The sequence below is a fragment of the Terrapene carolina genome, unplaced genomic scaffold (assembly GCF_002925995.2).
Source record: "Terrapene carolina triunguis isolate 2854851 unplaced genomic scaffold, T_m_triunguis-2.0 Scaffold89, whole genome shotgun sequence".
Lineage (NCBI taxonomy): Eukaryota > Metazoa > Chordata > Testudines > Emydidae > Terrapene > Terrapene triunguis.
This window is the reverse complement of record NW_020664440.1, coordinates 12530284-12551636: the sequence shown is the minus strand read 5'-3', so window position 1 is coordinate 12551636 and position 21353 is coordinate 12530284. Positions and strand designations below refer to the sequence as shown.

At 39.4% G+C, this 21353-nt stretch overlaps 1 protein-coding gene across 1 annotated transcript in view; it reads right to left on the bottom strand.

The window, feature by feature from the left end:
• Positions 1–12515, bottom strand: part of CNTN4 (contactin 4) — a 353580-nt gene extending 341065 nt beyond the window's left edge. The window contains exon 1 of the mRNA XM_026650447.1: positions 12439–12515. The gene's annotated coding sequence lies outside the window, so the exon portion shown is untranslated. The remainder of the gene's footprint in view (positions 1–12438) is intronic.
• Positions 12516–21353: the final 8838 nt, after the last annotated feature.

Sequence of the window (21353 nt, the reverse complement as noted above, 5' to 3'; positions counted from 1 at the left end):
AGGGTTTTCAGAGAACGCATGCGAGAGAGATGCTATATGTATTGCAGATATGCTGTGTTCAATTTCTGCAGTGGAAGAGTGAGGGAGGATATGAGGCCTCACTGAGAAGAATTCAGAGACAGATGGCAAAGGAACAGAACTGGCATAAGGCTACAAAGGTATAAGGAAGAATCCTATTTCTTTTTTTAAAGTCACTGCACACAAGAATGAAAATGACAGCGAACTCACAGCAGGCAACTCTGTTCAGTGATAATCACATGGGCTGAAGTGTGTCAGTGTTAGAGATGGGTAAATGCTTGGTTTCAAAATGCTTACCAGATTTTTCCGGTTTCTTTTGCAGGAGCTCTCACTCTGAGTTGCACTCTGACTTTTACAATTGAAAGAACCTGAAACTCACCTAGCAGTTCTCAGCTTCCAATCAATGCAGCACTGTCACAGGGTGACTGGCCTCTTTACGGGGAGATGGGGCCAGCCACACCTGTGACTTAAGCAGCTGCTTCCAGCCTAAGAGGGAAGGTCTAAGGAGAGTCAGATGGTAGCTTAATGGATACCTGGGCCTTATAAAAGGACTGACAGTGGGATCGGTCTGGTAGTTGGAACCATAGAGAGCAGGCAGGTAGGCTTCTGTGGAAGGCACTGGGCCAGGATTCGGAGGGGAAAGGGGAACCAGGCTGGGCCAGCACTTTAGCCCAGACCAGAGAAAGAGACTCTCAAAGGTAGCACAGAAGGGGGCTAGGAATAGGGCCCAGAGCATAGCCTGAAGATAAGCCCCAAAGGACAGAAGAACTTTTTCGTTTGTTAGGACTTTTTAGTTTAGACTTCTTGTTTTGTGACTTGGCTGGAGAGTTAAGACACCTCTCCAGAACTCACTGGTGTGTGGAGAGCTGAGGAAACCCACCTCAGGAAGGGAAATTGATGCAGGGAGCCCTTGCAGTGCAACACCTGTCCAACAGGGGCGCTATGGGCGGCCACACCCATTTACAAGCAAAAATATTTTAAATTTTTTGGACAAGAAAACACAGAACCGGCTAAACTCAGAGCAAGTAATAAATGCTGGCACTGAGCCAGATCATCCCCCAAACCAGCATATATAGACACTATTATGAAAGTATCATTAATGTGTGCTTGCACTTTGGCAAACCAAGCCCCCCTGCATAGTCTGCCAGTACTGCTACCTGCCAAAAGATGAAATGCACAGGCATACATGCTGAAGGCCCATTGCCGAGTCTATGGTTATATTCCTGGAAAGATGGAAGCCATCACCGTTGGGTTGCCTATCTGGTAGCAGAGGGCGTGGAGAGTAGAATCTGTGAATCCAAAGGACCAAAGGGCCAAGTCAGTCAGAATTTTGCTCTGAACGGGACAATTTATTACTTTTTCCTAAGAGAAGTGTCATGAAAGACTATGGATGAAACTGGAGGTAGTTCTTCTGCAATACATTATTACATTTTGAAGCTCACTTGATTAGCGTTGCTACATGTGAATTGAGCAAATATTAATCAAACTGCTAGAATTTAAAATGAAATCACCCCAGTACAGATGTACAGTAGTGGGAATTATTTCACGGTACAGAACTAACACAGATTGGTAAAATATTTTCCCATCTCATCCAACATTTAAAAAAAATATAGACCAAAATACCCTCAAATTAATTTACTATGGTATTTTAAGGACCAAATCATTTAATCTTTAACAATTCCTCTTTTCAATAGTCCTTCAAATGTCATAGACAGAAAGTCAATTCTTCCAATTCCATTTTCAGATCATAAAAAATAGTGACAAATCTTGTAAGAAAAATATCTCCTAGCAACCTGGGGAAAAGGAAAGCACACATATACACCCAAAGGGATAAATGCTTAGAAGCACCTATATATAGAGACAGACCAAAGGTTATATAGATATAGGTATATATTTTTATTGAATAACCACATAGTGTCAGGGCCGGCTCCAGCGTTTCTGCCGCCCTAAACAACAACAAAACAAAACAAAACAAAACAAAAAAGCCAGGATCACAATCGCGACCGGTGCGGCAATTGGGGGGGGGAAAAAAAAGCCGCGATCGGTGGCGGCAGTTCGGCTGCAGGTCCTTCGCTCCTAGAGGGAGTGAGGGACCTGCAGCTCCCAAATTGCCGCACGTGCCGCCCCTCTCCCGTGGCCGCCCCAAGCACCTGCTTGTTAAGCTGGTGCCTGGAGCCGGCCCTGCATAGTGTGGTCTACACCTGAAAAGTCATGTGAAATCTAACATCTTTTAGCTTCACTAATGCTTTACTCTTTCATTTTATAGGCAAATGTGTATTCAGTGCTTTGGGCTCATGTACAGTCGATGTCAAAATAATAGGGTCAACAAATGGACTCTCCCCAAAAGCCCTCTTAACATCCAAACCATTAACTTGTTTTCCTCTGGAAGAACAGTCTGGAAGAACAAATGACTGCCCTGCACCTTTAAGCAGGGAGGTAATTGGCTGGCTGGCCGAATGAAGGGAACAGTGCTTTACGGCTGGGGGGGAGGGAGGGAATGAAAACTGCTGCAAAAGGGTCAGCATGGTCGCTGACTCATCCCCTAGGAATGCAGGGTTTAAAAGAGGCAGCTCTGCACCTAAAGCCTTCCTTTCACACGGAGCAGGCTGAAGCAGGAGTGAACGCAGCACTTCAGCACATCTCAGCCGCATGGCTCCATGTGGAAGCAGAACAATGTTGGAAGACCGGCCATGGAGGCGGTGGTGTTGATCTGTGGGCACAGGATTGTTTTTCTTATGCACATAAGTGGACGTCCTAGTGGCCTTTAGGGGTTGGCAACCGAGGTCCAGTGATGGGGCGAGTCTGTGTTGGCATGGAAGGAGAAGCATGTTATTGGACCAGCTGATGCCACTGCTGTGCGTCATGGGGGCCCATCAGCAGCCACTGACATGATGTGGCACACGTTGGAGAACACTATTTGGGAATGTGTAAAGGGGTTCCATTACTGCCCAGAACAAGAAGGGACTTGATTCAGATCCGTGTTGTCGGACATGCATTAACACAGGGTCTGACCCGGAGCCATGGGGTGCCACCTGGGGGGACAAGGCTCGACAGATTCTAACAGAGGTGGTCAAATCCCTTGGGGTCATAAAAGGCTCAGCAATTTGGGCATCCTGGGGAACCAAATTATTCTGGGAGGATAGGGTACCCCTGTAAAACCTTGGAGCCCATTTGGCCAATATAAAAGGGGGGCAGTAAGAGATGTCTGGGAACCTGACTGGGTTTGGGGGGGCAGGTGAGCCAAGCTAATTGCTGGTGCCTCCTTGTGGCGGATGTCCAGTGCAGGTACTCCATAGGAAAGGTATACAGTGACCGGATAAATGGCTTGGAAAAGGGCCTTAAAAGAGGTGTTCATTAAAGGAACAAATGGGGGGGAGGTTGGGGACTCCTATGATTGGTACGCAGGGAGCCAGCCCCCCATTTGTATAGTCAACCTTAACCCTCCTAGGAAGTGGGGTGGATGGTAAGGTCCCGGCAATCGATTTGCTGGAGAGACATGAAGGGAAAAAGAGGGGGAGCTGGTAAGAACCCCTGGGTAATTCAGTAATAAACATGGGGTTATCTGCACTGTACGCTTTTATCTGTTGGGTAGTCCCAGACATCTAATAATAAAGTTGTGTTCTGATTAAACCCATGTCAAATGTCTCCTGTCTTTCCTTCGGTGTAGCCAGACAATGGTCTTGCACTGTTACCTGAAAGAACAAGATCTGACCTTTGGTGAACTGAAGAGAGTTCCATGGTCAAGAACTTCTCACTGAAATGTCCTGCCTCCAGCCCCATCACAATTAAACTAGTAACTGTTAGCCAGGAGCGCCGCCAGCTTTTCTGCCGCCCTAGGCGGCGGAAGGTCCCGCCCTGAAATGCCGCCCCCCACAGAGGCAGCGGATGGTCCCGCTGCCGAAATATCGCCGCGGTCGCCGTCCCCCAAATTGTAGCGCCCTAGGCAACCGCCTAGGTCGTCTAATGGGTTGCGCCGGCCCTGCTGTTAGCTCAAGAGCCTCAGATGATCTATGATAAATGACCTGGAAAAAAGGGATAATTCAGCACTTATGAAAGTAAGTCCACTTTTATTTAGCTTAATCTAAATCCAAGTGATCTTGCCCACAAATGCACAACAAATAAACTCCTTGTAATGAGAAATATTCAACTCTGCTTCTAAAAGTAGATAGCACCAATCCATGAAACAGGTCCTCTGATGAGGATACCACAGCACATCTAGGACAGATGCATATATTTCTTGAATTTCTACTATTCCCAGATCGCTACCTTGTGCACTCTGTTCTGCCAACCTCACTGAAATCAATGGGACTTCCTGTGAAGCTATGTATTACTCAACATGAGTAAGCATGCCAGGATCTGGGTCTAAAGGACATCTCTTTAGGATAAGGCAATGTCATTCTCATCATATATAACTTTTCTGTTACTGTGATGCTGAGTGCTAATATCTGCTCCATTTTATTGGGACTGTATAATGAAATCATGAGGAGAATTATAAACAAAGTAGAAAGCCATTTTTGTGATTGAGACCATACCATCGAAAGTTACTTTTTAATCAGAACTTCTTAATATCCACGGTACCCCCGCCTTCAAAAAGTTAATCAGTTTGTATTCTCACAATAGCATGTCTGTACCAAGCCAGAACCAAGTTGTTAAACAAAATACATTCAAGTCTAAAAATCTGGTTTGAGTTTAGGGTGAAGTTTTATGCCGTTCTTATTTTAGCCTGTTTTGAGCTGTTCCATTCTTATACTGTTCTTTGGATACATACATGGATCACACACTCTTTTCCTCACTGTTGTTTTATGCAGCAGCATACATGCATTCTCTGTATGATTTTCAAGAACAATTTATGGAAACCGTTTTTCCAAGGAGCTCAATTCCTAGTTAAGGGCCTACATGAAGTAACCAGATTTTAAAAAGCCCTGAGCACCCAATGGCTCCCATTGTATAGAGTGCAAAGCACTACTGAAAAACACAACTTGGTAGCATTGCATTGGACACTGGTAATAACTGGAGCAGAACTTTGCAGAACTTTTCTTTCTGGAGAGCTCTCTCAAGATTTTGAGTTCTTCCTGCCTCACTTGCTCTTATTAGTTTTGTCCTAATTGGGGGAAGTGGAAAGACTTGGTGGAAATGGGAAGAAGAATTTTCTTACACTTGCCATGAAAACATTTCCCTGTAGAAAAGGAAACACAAGTTCCTGGTACTAAAAATATTTGGTGTTGAATATTGCTCTTCGGAAACCTTTACAAGGAACCGTTCATCTTAAAGACACCCCATTAATTCTGCCAAGATTTGCGACATCCTGTGTAGTGCTCTGCATAAATTAAGGCTGACTTAGGACTGCTCCTCCATTTTTTTTCACATTCTCTCTCTCACACACACTTCTGGACTCATACAAGCCCCTTTCATATGTCAGATGACTGTTTTATTGCAACATGAACAATCAAAGGTAGTGAAAAATGACCTTTAATAAATTAGATGAGAAAGTCACATTCCGTAGCCCTGTGCGTGGTCCAAAAAGGACCCTTTGTCTTCACACCACTATGGGTATGTCTACACTGCAAGGAGACACCCGCAGCTGGCCTGGGCCAGCAGATTCAGGCTTGCAAGGCTTGGGTTAAGGGGCTGTTTAATTGCGGTGTAGACATTTGGACTTGGGCTGCAGTCCGAGCTCTGGGCCTCTCCCACCTCGCAGGATCCTAAAGCCTGGGCTCTAGACTGTGCCCAAACGTCTACACGGCAATTAAACAGCCCCCTAGCCTGAACAAACAGGCACAGGCCAGCCGTGGGTTTTTAATTGCAATGTAGATATGCCCTGAGTGCTCCAAAATCTGTCACCTGAAGCAACTTCCATTAAACTATAGCACTGAATATACCTTCATCTGGAGAACTTTGAAAAATCACTTTATTTTTTCCCCTTCCCATGGCAGCTGTCATCATGTCACTATAGCAGGGAGAAGTAAGTGTCTCTCTATCCCTAGAGTTGTCACTAGCAGCAATGAAATATGCAATACGCAGAAGAAAAATAAACATTTTTATTGGGAGCCACAGGATGTAAAGCTCCTAGCAGACCCTGGTCAGCTCACACAACATCCTGTGTAGGGAAAAATAAAGTTCCCCGGAAGAAACATACTCCAGACCGAGAGCATACATAATAAATTCCAAAGTCAGAGTTTGTTGTTTCCATTGCTAAGAGAGAGAGAAGATGTTCTCCCTGCCTACAATAAGTCTAAAAAAATATTCCAGCAAATGTGATGGCAGCCTGAACCTGCCTAAAAGCCATGAGAGCTCATTAACTGAGTTGTTGTTTTTTTTTAATAAACAATCACAATTAACGGTAGGCGATCCAGCGAGTTTAAAAGAGCTCCAACTTGCTTGAGTTTGCACACCTTTTTCTCTGGTACTTTAAATCAGTGGGTGGGTCAAGTAGTTAAAAGGAAATCTATGCTATGTATTAAGCTATTTTGGCCCTCCATATATGGCAAAATATGTTACTGCGGGGTGGGAGACACAGTTCTTTGTCAGGCATGAGTTTGAGATGGAAGGGTTACACACAAGTGGTGAAGCTTTGAGTGAGTTATTTGGGAAGGGCCTACGTGATTGCCAGTAAAATCTGTCACACCATCCTGTCTTCTGTATGTGCCACATATTTTACAGGGGAAAAATTAGAGAGTTAGTACAATTTGTCAGATTCCTCCACATTCAAAGTGCTTTGGTTATTATGGGGTTCAACTGTACAGGACTTTGCAGGAGAGGAAAATGATAACTCATACATAATGTTAAAGTGGTATAGAAAATGCCTTTTGTGTATATATAATTATTATAAGTTTAAGGTTTGATATTTTGGGAACTCACACCCTAGAATCAAGTACTGTACAACTCAAGGGAAAGCTGGAAACATCCTCATTCTCATGGTAAAATACCTCCTGTTTCTAGTCCTGATACGATGTGAGAAATCGGACTTTAACCCTGACATTGATCCAAGACATTATCTGAATTGGCCCTCAGACCAGTGTAATTCTTTTTTAAAGGGGTCTGATGGACTGACACATTTGTTTCAGGCTTTTCATAGGTTTGGAATGTTGGAAGTACCCTGTAGTAGCAAAAGAGATGGATTAGTGAGAACGTGCAGGTGAAGTGGTCAAAGGTGAATGTTAAAAACAATTTATCACACAGCTTTCACTGCCACATACTATATGTGAGATGTTTACTGTATTTATTTTTTCATTACATTTCTTATCCCCATTCTATCTCCTCCTCCGTTTTAAAGAAAAAAATCAGTCTCTCCCTATTTTCCCCTCAGATTCTTCTCTACTCTTTCCATTCCCACCAGCTTTTGATAAGTGGACTCTAAGCTAAAAACAATCAAGTAAGACTTTCAAACCTATAACGTTTGAGTGGGTTTGAAATTCAGCATGAGTTTACCCATCCCTAGGCACAATGGATTTTTCATAATACATGTGTCCTCCAAGAATGTGCAGGCCCAGTATAAAAGTAGAACCTAAAAACTGGGGCAAGATTTTCAGATATGACTAAGCTATTCTGGGTGCCTAACTTGACACACCTTCCAGGATGCTAATTTTCAGAGGGTAGATGCTCAGCACTTTCTGAAAATCAGGGCCATTTAAGGCATGCCAAATTGGGGACCCAAAAATCACTAATCAAGTTTGAAAATCTTGACCTGGGTATGGAAACTGGTATAGCTTGGTGAGAATTGAGAAGAATGTAGTTCTTTACTGATAGCACTGGAGGCATGGCTGGTGCAAAGATGCTGCAAAGATGGCAAAACACAATACAAAAGCAAGTTTCTAAAGTCTTGGCTGCTTGACTATTTGGTTACCAATGCTACAGATACATGTTTGTGCCTAGAAAAATCTAAACAACAATACAATCAAATGGATAAAAATGTTGGATAATTTATGAAAGAGATGATATTTAACATAACATAGGATGTATGTAAGATGCACTCTAACATGAAGTACAAAGATCACACCGTAGATTTCTTGTGGAAGAGTTATACTAAGTCCTAATATTGATGTAAGGTTAAAAGATATTCTAAATCAATTGATATTTAAGACTGCATCATTTGTTAGTGTCTCTGTGGAAAATGCAACAACCTTGTTAACACTCTGTGTATAGATCTTTAACTTTAAAATACTACATCAATTTGATACCAGGCAATCTGCCACTTAGCATAAAAGGAGTTTCCAGGCTATTAAGAAACAGTTAGGAGGTACGTTTTTGTTTTAAAGAATATGGGTCAGATCCTCAGCTGGTGTAAAATGACATCGCTCATTTGATTTTTTAAATGGACTATCCCATTTGATACCAGCTGAGGATATAACCCTATAAAGATAGAAACCAATTTTGGAAACATTATAAACATTGTAATTTTACCTGTCACATAAAGTTTTGTCTTGTTTGTTTAATTTTTTCAAAATGGTTCATTAAGTGTATTCTATTTATATTTAAAATCTGTAATCACAACTGCATATGCCCACAAAACCCAGAATGTGTCAGCAAATGGAGACTCCAATCAGGTAGGCACAAATGATAGCGAAAATGTGGTCCTTAGTTTCCGTAGCTGAGGGCAAAATTAGGTCTAAATACTTGAGATCCCACACGTGATCATGAACACAAAATACATAGTTAGGAGAAGATTCTGATAGCCCTGCTCTCATGTAATAGCACCTTACCCCATGAGTTATCCCACTGATTTCAATGGGACTATTTGTGGAGTGCAGTGTGTCTTTTTACGGTGAGTTAGGGAATCAGAATCTACCTACTATCCCCTTGTCCCTTAAGATCACAATATTAGATACATAATATGTAATATATATTTTACAGTGACCTAATCTTTTAATATCAGGGACCACTCTGTCACTCATGTCCTTTCTATGTTAAACAAAGCTGTCAATATCAACAGGTTGTATACTGGGAACTGCTAATAATAGCCTTGACAGTGAAAATTTGGGATTTTCTAGTGAGAATTCAGAGGCACATTCTATATAAAGATACCAAACTCCACTTTTCTACGGCTAGAAGAAAAGTCAGCACCTTCCATCACAATTAATCTTACATGAATCTTCGATCTCTGGGCATTGCAAAAAGAGAGCTGTCAGTTATAAATCATTTTCGATGGCTAGCTCAAATCTCATGCAGGACTTCAAGCTACTCAGTTAAAATAATTCAGAAAGTGGTGAAACAAAAGAGTTGTGGAATAAAATATGCATCAGGGTGGTTATAGTGTATATTTAGTATCAATTCTGTTTTTATTGGTTGACCTGGAAATAGAATAGCCCGTATCCTTTAGTGTTTATCAGCCTTACTAGCTGATAAGCACCATAGTGCCTGGGCAGTGGAGACCCACTGACCAGTGGGCCGGTGCCTTTGTCCACCAGGAGGCAGCAGAGCTACCATCAAAAGATGAAGGATAATACAACCCCAAGACCACAGATTGCTACCTACAGCATCCCTACCTTGTCACCTCCCTGCAAGCACAACTCCCACTAGTGGTTAGCAGACCTCCAGGAGAAGGAACTATAGAATTACTGGAGAAACTAATGCATTTCCTGCCCGGTCTTGTGCTGGGAAACCCCAGAGCCACTGTGATTGGCAAATGCAACAACCACAAAGGCAATACCAATAATACTGTAGCCTCTGAACTCTTTTTAAACACAGAAACATAGTTCATGACAACAACCTCCACAAACTTAGCTAGAGACACAGTGGACCTAAACTTCAGCCTAAGAGTAGAACAAGGGACATCATAAATGAAAGAAATTGACTCATAAGACTCACTGAAACACTTAACACTTCATTCCGTAAGGCCAATAAATAAATATACAATCAAAGATTCTGGGTAACATTTCCAAAAGTACCTATGTGATTTAGGCTCCCAAGTCCCATTTTCAAGAGTCTTAGGGCCAGATTAGTAAAGGTATTTAGACACCTAAAGATGTACATGAACATCTAGTGTGGTTTTCAAAAGCAAACAGGTACCTTACACAAATAGAAATCAATGGGAATTAGGCATCTAAGTGACTTTGAAAAGCCCTCTAATGCCTATCTGCATCTTTTGGCCTAAATACCTTTAAAAATCTGGCCATTAGGCAGGTAGTAGTTTATATGTCATTGAAAGTGCATGGGGATAAGGCTTCTAAGTGCTGAAGTCACTTTTGAAAATGGGACTTAGGTCGAACATTATATTAAACCTTGAGTTTTCACAAACTCTTTTCTTCAGATTTCCCCGGCAGTTCATTTTTGCAACAAATCCAAAATGCATAAACTGTCTCAATGTCTCAGCTGAAATCCTGGATCCAAACACTTTTGAACCTTGGGGAAGTGTGGACCCAGAGCTGAACTTTACAGTTTAGGCCCATCTCTAATAAAACTCAGTTTTGTAAAACTCTCTTGAAAATTTAGTAAATCAGCCACAATCCCAGCTAGCCCAGACTTTACAATCATGTTAAAGGAGAAGGAGGTTTTGTTTGCCCATCAGAAAATGCACTTGGCTTTAATGAATGTACAAGTATATTCTCCTATGTTTGTTATGCCAACACATTGCACCAGTATTTGCTGATTCCCACATTTAGGTTCATAATTTTCAACCTCACATAGGAAAAGTTTAGTATAGCCCAATATAGGATTATGAGACAAGTTACCTGGTTTTATTCTACCTTGCTTTTCTTTCTAAAACTATACATCTTGCACAGATTAAAATTATTACAGTATTTCTATTATTAGTGCAGTGCAATGCTGCCTATTCTGCTCAATTTAGCAACTATTCTACTTTCCCTCTCTAATCTTTAACATCATTTCTTCACTCTGTTGGGTGAATACTCCCTGACAGATGTGGGATGATCTACTAGCTCTTCATTAACTGCAGCTGCTTAGTTTTACTTGAAAAAAGAAGTCAGGGAACTGTCTCTAGTCTTTATCTAGTCCTTCAAGTAGGATACCAATTCCATCTTATGAAGCATATAAAGAGGATATTGTGAGATATGTTGAAGTCAATCTACTTGGTGAAAAATCTAGATTTGTACACCTCTTTTATTACGCATTTAACATATTACTCCATCTACATGGCAACTTCCCAAGATAAAAAAAATACTGTGTTTGTATTTTTACACAAGGTTTTCTAATTTGCGGGGAAGCATTAACCTTCAAAATAGAACATTTTGTTAAATATTATCCTCAATAGTTTGGCTACATTTACTGTAAAATAGTGAAATAGCATTTTCTCTCATACAAGTGTAGCTATAGAGTTATCTAACATATGTAATTTTTTAAGTGTACTGTATTCTACATAGTTTCAACAAGAAACACAATAATTTAAGAGAGGTTATAGTAGTAAATAAGTTTTCCCAAAGGGGGTACTGCCAGGGCAGGGAGTGTGTGGGACCCAGGAGTATCTCTTAGCCATTGCATCTTCCCACTCCATAAATATATCAATAACTGAAGACGACAAACAGAACACTTCAAATTACAGAATCTGCTTTTGCAACATACATCACTTACACGCCCTAGAAACCATATTTGATCACAATATTTCCTCTGTTCTGAGAGCCACCCCAAGGATTTATTTTAGTGTCACGAAATTCTTTCCGTGCAAGCAGCCCTTCTACTCTAAAAGGTGCCTGAACGTACAAAAATCCAAAGAAGCAGAACAAGAAACCACTTTCAAATTACTGTGCCTAATGACTGACCTTGTTCATTAATAATATGTCCGGAAGGCAAACAACATTTTACTAAATGTCTATAGCACCTAGATACAGTACTATGGTTTTGAGTCTCAGACTCAGAGAAGGCAATACAAATGGTTTAGGAAATGTCTTTTTGCTAACTAAACACATTTTCCATATTTGTGGTATAATTACACATATACACACACTTCAGTTTGAATCACTCATTCACAATAATACGCTCCCAAGACTAGAAAGTGTACTTTATATATACAAATTTCCTATTATTTAGTGAGACACGGTGGATGAGGTAATGCCTATTACTGGACCAACTTCTGCTGGTGAGAGAGATAAGCTTTCGAGCTTACACAGAGCTCTTCTTCAGGTCTTGGAAATGTACAGAAGTTGGTCCAATAAAAGATATTACCCTACTTTGTCTCCCTAATATTCTGGGATTGACACGGCTGCAACATTGAAAACTGTTTAGTAACGCCTATCAGGTAACCACATTCATGTAACCTTGCAGGGAGATTCTGTGTTTCTAAAGCAGAATCCTAGGGCACATCTAGTATCACTGTAACAACTTCCCACGGAGTAGTAGTTTTTACTTTTTAAAAGCATACACAGTAATTTTATTAACACGTCTAGGCATCAAAAAGCAGCTAGAGGCAACATTTTTTAACATCTCACTATGAGCTATTCAAATTTCATAATCATTTACACAGTAACTTACCAATGCAAGCGGCAGCTGTTTCTGAATTTGTCCCAGTGGTCTTATAGTTGATATTTTTCCACATACACCACATCTTCTCTCCTCGGCTTGAAGCTGTTTCAGTGCATCTCATTTGACCACAGAACTCTCAGATTCTACTGCCTTATTTACATTTCCTTTGCAGGGCACTTGAATCTACCCACTGATATAGGGTTTCCTTCTGGCAAGTCTTAAATCTGTCTTCTTTAGTCCCTTCTGCCAACTGCCTGGGATAGTCAGCTTCTGTAAATTCTGCCATCTCCTCTAAAATCTACAGCACTGCATTCTATATCTTGCCATAAGATATACTTTATTTCTTTGCAATTCTTCGGATGCTTTCCTCTTAACATTAAATCACTGGCTTTCCCTTGCTGAAAAAAAACAAGCTAATCCTGTTTTACTTTATAAACAAAACTACTATTTTATTCCTTCCTTGAGAATATGTACCTTTTAATTATAGAAAAAAAGGACTCTACCAGAAGGGTCCCTGTGTAAATACAGCCATGTCTTGTCTATGATTTATAGCTTTCTCATACAATACAATAAAACTGTCTGGTACACCATTGGAACTATTAACTAACAAATATTGAACTGCATTTCCAAAATCTTCTCATTCATTGGTTTAAACCCATGATGCCACTGAAGAAAATATATAAGACTGCAGCTAAAGAATTAACAGTGTAAAGAAATCCTGCCTGTCACCATTCTATTCTGCATAAGAGAGAGACTATGTGGATAAGAGTATATTACACTTTAATATGGAAATTCATTGCCTGGATGGAGAGGAAGAATGCAATGACAAAAACTGTATAGATAATCTTGCATCGCTGCTTTCACTTAATTGGCTCTGTGCTGTCCAGCAAGCATACTGATACTTGCAAAACCAAAAGCAAATGATTTTCACATACTGCATTGATCTCATAAAAATTAACTATTTCCTGCTTCAATATGTTACACTATATAAATTTAATCAGGGGTGAAATTAGAATTCCTAAAGTACAACACAGCAAACCTGAAATAATACCATTCTCTCTCTCAAGAAGTTTGTGCATATTTACATACAATTGTATGCTGTGCACTCATAGCATCCAGAAAATACTGCATTGTCCTGTTTTATATTACATATATTCCTCCACATCAACATACAAGCACTGAATGTTAGTGAGAATCAATGTCCATCAGCTCTTAAAGAAGTGCTCATTCAATAATTTCTTATTGTCTCTATTTGTGTGTAAAGTACATGAACAAATTCACACTCTCTGCTAGCTAGCTATTTCTTTCTTTCTTTCTTTCTTTCAACAAATTAGCCTGTGGAAAACTAACTCATAATAATCTGATCTTCTTGCAGTTACTTAACAAATGCTCATTTTAAAATATCCTCATGTGATGAAGCAACAATTGGAGGTCAGTAACTATATGTTTAAAGTAGGGTCCTATAAGAACCACAGGTTTGAAAGTACTTACTATAAATCCATAATCAATGCATCATAAGGATTTCCCAGGATTATTATTTTCTGGGGTGGGCAGCAACATTAGCTCATCTGGGTTGCTTCAGAGTTAAAACTTCTACAGGGTTAGTGATTGTAATATGCAACAAATCATGTGTTACGTGCACATTTTTAGCAAATAATTTGCATTGACCTAATTTTGTCATGTCAACAGCTTAACATTAGAGAAATAAAATTCCCCATGTACAACTCCACTTCTGAGAAACAAATGGGTAATGACTCATTTGGCATTCAGCAAGTTCTGTACCTCTGAAAAGATGAATGCTATTATTGTTCTGGCAATTTTATGCCATATTTTTAAGTTGCAATAACCAGTACAGTGTTTTTTTAAAGTTTCTTTTGTCTTATGTGGAAATTAATTAATTAATGCTGTGGAGAGACACTAACAGTGTAGGTGATCAAAGTGACAAGGACTGTTCCTAATCTTACAAGTGGTTTTGTTTTGTTTTTGTACCTCAGAAGTGACCAGTAGTTAGAACAGGAGACTAGAAATTGGGTGCAAAGGTTTACACTTCTGGTTGCATCACAGACTTGCTGTATTGTGACCTTGAGCAAGTCTCTGCCAAGTGACTTTGTGCCTCAATCTCCACTTCTGTAGAAGAGGGATAATAATGCTGAGCCAGGGCACAGGTGCCTCGTGAGGCTTATTTCATCAGTTTGTGGAGCACTTTGAGAATTTCATACGGAAAGTGCTATATAAGGCCCTGATTCAACCAAGTGCTTAACCATGAACTTAACATTAAGCACATAAGGAGTCTCACTGACTTCAACCCATGTGCTTAAAAACCACGCACATGTTTAAGTATCTTGCTGATCCAGGGCTGTAAGCTTAAGCATTATTATTTACAAGACCAGTAAAACCACTTGATTACTCAGTATGGACAATAATAATTGCTGTGTTGTTGTTCTGCAGCATTGCTGGCATTGCAGTTTTCTTTTAATTCCCTCTTCTCCCTCATATACATTTTTAAGCAAATCTGGATTGAAATCAAAACCCTTTGTTTCAAGTTCACACCTGCCTGCAAGGTGTGCTAGCACTATGCAACAAACTGCACAGTGTTCCGGAATTCAACTTTTGCCTTCCACGAGTATATTTCAGCTCCTTTTGGGGATATTTTGCATAGCTGCTTCTGACTACTCCATCACAGTTGCAGTCAGTTGCTTAAATTTTCAAATCTCCCAAAATGATAAGGAACAACACAAAAATTAGTAATGGCAAACACTGCTCACTAATATTCAAAATATCTGTGTCTTGAGGCTAAGTAAGAATAGTGAACATTCCCTCATAGCTTGTACTCTCCTCAAAATCTTAGTTCTAAGTTTAAACTAAACTGAAAACTAAATAACAGCTATAAAAATAATAAAAAAAAAATCTTTGGAGAAATCATGCTGTATAGTCGCAAACCAGTAAATTTTAAATGTGCTAGGGAAGTTTGACTAGGAGGTCAAGTTTGAGCAAACAAATCTCCCAGTGTAAAAACCTGAGACAAATGAAAATGATAGTTCTCATTTTTATGAAAACATACATATTTGCAAAAGGCTGACAGATAACTAAGTACATTGGTTTAGCTAACGCATATTAGAGCAGTATCACATTTCATGCTGCATGTGCTCATAATCATTACAGAAATGCTGAAATAACACCATTACTAAAGAAACAAATGATCATAATACCCATGTAGCTCTTTCTACAGCGGGGCTCATTGGAGATGCCTTCTATTTTGAAATGAGGACAAGTTCTTCTTTCAATTATGAAAAAAAAAATGCTTAGGAGGCAGTTGCTGAGACCAATTAACCTTAAACATGTTTTCTGTAATACTTAATTCAGACTTACCCTTTTCCATGGAAGCAGAAACCTCCACACTAAAATCCCAGCATATGGAAGGCACATGGAAATACTGTATTCATTCTCTAGCATCTCCTCTTACTAAATGTTATATTTTCCTTATTTTCTTCCTGGATCCCTAGGATCTGAGAATATCTGTACTACCGCAGGTAGCCATCTATTGTGACTCCACTCTTTCTTGTGCTGTTCCCCTTAACCAAGTCTAATGAGAACATACTCTGTCCTCACCAGAAAGACACTTTCATACTTCACAGCCTGTGGTTTTCTCAGCTTTGAGACTTATTGCCTATACAGGAAAAAAAATATTTGCACTCCTTATGTACCTTCTGCATCACAGGATTTCATTCAGCTTGTCTGACTATTCTACCCTTCAAACCAGAACAATTTTGAATTACTTTCATCTATTCTAGGGCTTGACCTATAGCACAAGAAGTCCAAGGGCACTGTATGTAAAGCCACATATTACATAAATGTATAGAACTGGAAGACAAAGCCCATGAAAGCCAGAAAAAATAATATTAATACTGATATTAATTTTAATGCCACTATTGTCACTTATAATTTGCAAGTCACTGCAAAAACTTATTTCTTCTGCAAGTACAGTGCTAGATTAATGCATCTTTGTAAATGACATATATTAACATGATGGCTGCTCAGATATTACAGTAATCAGGGCTATATAAAGCATGTTGATATATTGCATCTTTTCCTAAAAATAAATAAAACACCTACTCCAAATTTCAGTTAGTCAGATCTGTGTTCACAATATGCCTTGCAAACAAAATGAGATTCTTACTGTATATAGCACATGCTTGTCTTACATTTTAACTCAATCTTCGACATTTAAGTGAAATTAATCAATACCACAGACATTCCATTATACATATGTATGTACATTTTTAAAAGAAAGTTTTAAAGCACTTTGCAACTCACTGAACACTTCACTTCTCCTCTTTTCCCACACTGTGTTTATGGAGAAGACAGAAAGCTGGCAGCTTGAATGAACTATTTTGTTAACAAGTATTTTCTACATTATAATACAGAATACAAGCACCTGTTTCAGCTAAATAATTTTTGGTCATACTTTTGTCATTGATATGCATAGAAAAACTGTAAAAGACGCAAATGCCTTCTTTAAGATGTCTCACACGAGCCTTTGAAACAACACACTACTACCTATGTAGCGAGATCTTTAATGTTCATAAAAAGCATTTTGGAAAAAAAGACAACTAATTTGCTTAAGTGAATCAATTACATGCCTGTATAAAAGAGCCAAAGAAAACTGCAAGCTCTAAACAGATTATACCCTGTCTCACCAGTTAGATTCAACAAAGAGCAGTGGAATAGAAAATCAAATGCATCAGGCAAAGTCACATTCACATGCAGCTTTAGAGGCAAAACTGGTACTTACAGAACTGTAAAGTAAAATGTCCCAGTTTCTTTTACATTTTACAGCAAATCAAACAAAGATTTCAGCTCTCAGCATGTCACTCCTTCCACTACGCTGATCAGCCAGGCAGAACAGGCCCTTATGGATTGTCTATGCAGCTGGGAGATAATGGAACCATATTCTCAGCTGGGACTAGAGATGCTTAACTGCTATCCACTGAGCACTGCATGTCTCTTCCCCAGCATTAATCAGGAAGTACACTGCTTCGCTGCTGTATTCCCCCAAAGGACCTACACAATTAGCACATGAATCAAAGATGCATACTGAGAGAGAGCTGCACACATCTTTAACTGGATATCCTAACACAGATTCTGATTAGGGAATCAATTTTGTTCACTGATCAAGTGTGTCAAACCTTACCAAAAAACAGATAAAATATATATACTTGTTCACCGGTTTCAATTAGGGCTTTATGTCTGCTATGACCACATAAAAGATGATTACACAAATCCCTATAATTAAACTGGATGCTTTACATATACAGTAAACTGTGCTGTTATAATCCAACAAGTCTGTGTCAGGTCTTCTCTGCAGTCCTATTTAACTATTGCATGGTGCCATACATACTGCAGTATCATTTTCACCCCTTCTCTGTGTAATATTTATATCCTTTTCAGGTTTAATCTTTGGGGAACAGAGATTTGGTGAATTCTGACCCTAGTGGGGAAGAGCCTTTTCACTGAAGATAACAGTCCTGCAGCAAGAATCAGAAGCAGACCTAGTTTTCTTTAAAAAGTGAGAGCACTATTGTACTTGTATTTTTCTTGCTAATATATGGTGGCTTTCTTTTTTGGTGCATGTTTTATTTAAGTTTCAAATCCACTAGTTCATAAGAAGGCTGTGTAGGAAAGGGGTAGCATATCCAGTTGCCACATTTAGTGAAAGTGAGCCATTCTAGCCATTTAAAGGCTGTGCTCACAGTTGGTGTAAAATTCATCTCTTGAAAGGTGTTTTCTCCATCCTCACACGTCAATATGTAAGGTATAGATTCATAGATTCAAGGACTGGAAGGGCCCTCGAGAGGTCATCGAGTCCAGTCCCCTGCCCTCATGGCAGGACCAAATACTGTCTAGACCATCCCTGATAGACATTTATCTAACCTACTCTTAAATATCTCCAGAGATGGAGATTCCACAACCTCCATGTCGTCATGAGAGTGTTTTTGGTTACTGAACACTAGCTTTAAAAAAATAACCCTTTTCTATTTGTTGAGAAAAACAGTTAGGACAAGGCAGAGTGATAGCAGACTCTATTATAAATTATTTGTACTACCACAGTGCCTCACAGACCTGATCATGGACCAGGGCCTCATTGTGGTAGGTGCTGTAGAAACACGGGAACAAAGAGATGGTCCTCTGCCCCGAAGAATTTACAATCTAAGAATAAGACAGCAGACAAGAGATGGATACAGACCGGGAGTACAAGTAAACAGAAAATATTGGTCAGCACACAGCAATTTACACCAGCCAAGAATTGAGCCCACCACATGAAAGCTTCTTCACAGAACTCCCAGGACACCTCATTCATTGTCATGCCGCTATCCAATGGCACAATCACTTGAGAGGCTGAGTCTCACCAACTTCAAGTTTTTCCAATGGGAACTGAAGGCTCTTAGTGTTTTGTGGGATCAGTGATTTGGGCCTCGGAAAGAGTGCAACAGTCTAACAATAAATCTTCTAAGAGCCAAGATGAAGTAAAACATTCACTTGTGTCCCAAGTCAGGATTTTGACCAAGGTTTTCTGCAGTGACAGGCAAATGACTCCGAGTTCCCAGACAGGCTAAAAATATTGCTGTGTTGTATGGGAGTAAATGTACCCCTATTAACATGAAGAGTAGAATACACAACTTAGCTTTATGAAATAGCCTTCACTTGCATGTCAAGTAGTGAATGATTTTTCGTTCGCTCAATGTGAAACAATGAAAATGACATTGGTCAAATTTACATGTAATAATCTGAAGCCACACCTTTGGTGAAAATTGTTTTGGCCATATTCTCAGTTGATGTAAACTGGGCTAACTCCTCAGAATTCAGTGAATTGAACTGAATTCTGATTTAAAGAGACAGAGGGTCTGGCCCAAAATTTCAGATATTGGGCTTGATGGGAATTTACTTGCTAATTGATTGATGCTTACAAGTCCCTTATTTTTATTCTTGGCATTATGGGAACTTCAGCCTACGTGTTTCACACAGAGTATGTGAGAGGCAGACCGTAAAAAAGGTTAATTAAATAGCAATTGTGCATCTCAGTCATATTAGTAAGCAGACCACAGGAGCAAATAAAAAGAGAAGCAAATTAATATATACTGAAGTATCTATTCAGTAATAAAGTTGAAAATAAATGGTTTAATTGATTTTAAGTTCTATTCAATTCTTATTTGCTGGGTAGTTATTTAGATTCATTTTTGATTATTGTTTGGGTTGGATACACTGTGGTGCCCAGTGATTTGCACTTGTTTCAAAATATAAGTGATAATTAGTAACCACAATTTTCTTAAACTCCACCAATCGCTAGTGTAATCCCCTTGGAGGAAAATTATTAGAAAAATAGAGCAGAATCATACAAAGCCTTCAATTGTGTGATGTAAGAATTATTTCTTTATTGAAAGTGGAATACCAACATTGATGAGAAAATAAATAAGAAATATAAAATCTGGAATCTTTATAATTTATTTATGGAAAGGTTGAAAAAAAACAGACAGACCACCTCCAACAGAAAGCTGTCAAACAAGACGTGTATAGGTATTGTTAAAAGAGATGGGTTGAAATAAATAAAAATAATAAAAACAGCTATCTGAATTGGTAATGTTTTACAGTCATTGCTTTGTAGGAAGTTAGAAAGTGATATTGTTTATATTGTGGTAATGCTTAGGAGCTCCAGTCAGAGACCAGGATGCCACTTTGCTAGATGCCATATAAACAAAGAACAAAAAATTGGATCCTTTCCCAAGGAGCTTATCTATAAGGACTTACATGGATTGGGGCTTCCCTACCTGACTCTTCCCTATTTAAAGATGTAGTGCCACAGTTGTGATCAGCGGAGGTGCTCAATCTGTTTCATAAATGGGGGTGGGGTTGGTAAAGCCTTCTCCAGGATGAACATTCAACTCTGAGTCAAGCTTAGGCCCCTGCTCTGAAAAAGCCCAAATGTGTTGATCTTCAAGCATGTCTATTTGTGCGCGCTGCAGAAAGCGAGGTTCGATCTGCACGGGGGAAAGAGTTCTGTGTTTTTGATAGGGGTTGAGCTCTGCTGACTGTCAGGAATAAAGCAACTATTCAATTTCATTTTTGTTCTTGTAATGTGTCACAGGCTAGGGTTGCCAATTTTGATTGGTCATATTCCTGGAGGTGTCATCACATGACGTAATCTTTAATTAAAGATTAATCTTTAATTCCTGGAGACTCCAGGACAATCCTGCGGGGTTGGGAACCCTATTGCTGGTGCACCTTGAACCTTGGATACTCATCTCTTTTTCTTATTGTATAAATCAGTCAGTTGTGTAGAATGTTGTCTAATGAGTAGACAACTAAAAACCAGCATTAGGATTCCTGTTCCTGATCCTCTTCCACGGACTTACTACATGGCCTTGCAAGTCACTTCAAGGCTGATATTCCAAAAGTCAGGCACGGTATTGCACATCAGATGTGTGCGCCTAATTTTTACCTGTACACATCAGGTATCTGCATGTACAAATGACCAGACAGATGCATGACTTGCCATTAAGATGCATAAATATACAATTTTCAAAGGCAACTATGGCAATTGCATGAAAAAAAAAATTAGGCATCCTGTAATGTGTCTAATTTTGGTAAAATAAATGTTTGTGGAATACAAGGCCATTGATCTCTCTGTCTTGTATGTAAAATGGTTACAACAATTATAATTACCTACTCCACAGAGGTGTTTTGAGGCTTAATTAATATTTATAAAACAGTTTGATATCCTTGGACAAAAGGCACTGTATACAAGTGCACATTATTATTTTTACTACCAGTCTATGTAATTAGGAAACAAGATTCTACATTAAACTTCTCCTCATGGTTGATTCCTAATGTAATAGCATATTCCAGTTACCTCGGACCAACTGTTCTAC